The following is a 2002-nucleotide window of genomic DNA, read 5'->3' as shown; positions in this document are numbered from 1 at the left end:
ATACCGTGAGTCTCTGCCATCTACTTTATTTGGACCGCCAGGAGGCGGTCGTTGAGGGGGGGTACTGTTGGGATCTGGAGGTCTGTCCACTTTCTCCACCAGAGGGCGTACTAGATCTCCTGGAGCCGGAGCTGATTGCAACCACCTGTCGCTCATCTGCTTATCAGGAGATCTCTATTTAAGGAGGCAGAGGACTTCTCTCCAGTGCCAGAGTGTTTGCCAGTTACGGTTAGCAAGCCTGAGCCAACCTGCCTGTCTGAATCTCTGACTACCTGAAAACCAGAACCTGAACCTGATCTGTTTTCTCCCCTCTGCTTCCTAGATTGAACCTGTCTGAAACCTGATACCCAGAAGAGTATCTCTGCCGGTAATCTGCCTGTCTGTTCTCTGAAGAACCCTGGAAAACTATTCCTGTCAAAGACCTGCCTGCCCGCTCTCTGAAGAAACCGGAAGGGAAACTCTAATTGGTAATCTGCCAACACTCAAACCAAGCTCTGCCTCCGCCTAGCCCTCAGCCTGCCGATAGCCTCTGGACCCTCTAGGTTCCCCCCTCAGCCGCTCAGCTCAACTCCTGTACAGGTACAGCCCTGCACACTCTCATCCTGCAAATTACCTGGACCTCCACTAACTCCTCTGTCCCCCTCTGCAGTGAACCCACTCGTGACCAGTCCTGGACCTGTTAACTCTGTGTGCATTTCTGAATCCACTCGTGACCAGACGAGTTCCCCTTGGGATCTGTTTATTTATTGTATTCCATCTTCTAAATAAACCATTGAACTTTTATCCTGTCTCGGAGTGTTCTGCATGTGGGTTAGGCACCTGAAGCCAAACATGACAGTAATAGATCTTACTCCACACATTAAATGGATGCTGCTCCCTCCTGCAATACTGAATTCCACTTTGCCATCTAAATGGTAATCAAAGCTGCAGAAACAGGAAATAACAGAGCAGCTGGTTTCTTGTTTTAAATCTTGAAAGAAATAACAGAGAACATGTTGGTTTTGGACATTTGTGACGATTAGAGACTGGTTCAATAAATGGGAAGCATACTGCTCCTCCCGCCAAAGTGAATCCATTAGATATTAGCTGTTAAACATTAAAACCAATAAATTGCCTGTGGTTGGATTAATGAATTTATCTAAATCTAAACATTTATTTCCTATACATTTTTGATACTATTTAGTTCAAAGCTGGAATGGAGATAATTTGGAGATTTCCGTCCAAAATACCATAACAATTTGGCTACATTTTTAATTCACAGTGGTAATTGTTGGAGGTGTGTTGATTGTAGACAGAATCTGCTTCTTCAGAGTTTCCCTCGTTTTTTTCTGTACCATAAAGTATATAAGATTAACTTCCATTGAGCTGAAAAATTTTGAGAGAAAAGATTTTTACCTTCTGATTAGCTCTTATTATCAGACTCACATTTAATCCTGTGTTTTTACTCCATCTGGTCTCTGACGTTCCACAAGGTTTGGTCCTTAGCTTCCTCTTCCTTCATTTCTACATATTACTTTCTTTAGAGAACATTTTAATTTGTTTGTTTGTCTTCCATTAGTTCATTTTTTTTTTTACTGTTTCCCCAGATCCCCTCAAATCGGAAGTCCTATTTACGCCAATACTTATTAAGGATAAAGGACAGTGAGGTACAGGTAGGTGAACAGAAATCCTCTTAGGTGAAGGTAATAGTGTTACCAGGATACAGTATCAAAAACTGTGATGTTTTCTCCTCCCACTCTAAATGTTATCTTTCTATGTACCAGGGGTTTTAGATAACACTATATATAATATAACTGTCATGATGGGTTCACTGAAGGAGACCCAGTTATGCAGAACACCACTGACGGACACAAGGATGAAAAGTTTAACAGTTTATTTAAGCACAACACACAGAATGTACTGATTCTGGTTCGGGCCTGGATTCTGGTTTACCGGAGTCTGCGTGAGAGACAGCACAGTTAGGGACTGCTGACAGGGTTTGATTTCCAAAGGTTCACTGATT

The 2002-nt window shown here is 42.7% G+C and overlaps 1 long non-coding RNA gene across 1 annotated transcript; it reads left to right on the top strand.

Moving 5' to 3' along the window:
* Positions 1-220: 220 nt before the first annotated feature.
* Positions 221-762, top strand: LOC119777876. The gene is made up of 2 exons (XR_005279988.1): positions 221-579; positions 650-762. It is a non-coding gene; the product is annotated as an uncharacterized LOC119777876 (long non-coding RNA).
* The last annotated feature ends 1240 nt before the right edge of the window (positions 763-2002 follow it).

This window comes from Cyprinodon tularosa, unplaced genomic scaffold (assembly GCF_016077235.1).
Source record: "Cyprinodon tularosa strain WSP-4 unplaced genomic scaffold, ASM1607723v1 ctg1288, whole genome shotgun sequence".
Classification (NCBI taxonomy): domain Eukaryota; kingdom Metazoa; phylum Chordata; class Actinopteri; order Cyprinodontiformes; family Cyprinodontidae; genus Cyprinodon; species Cyprinodon tularosa.
Note: the sequence above shows the minus strand (reverse complement) of the source record. Positions and strands in the feature narration are given on the sequence as shown.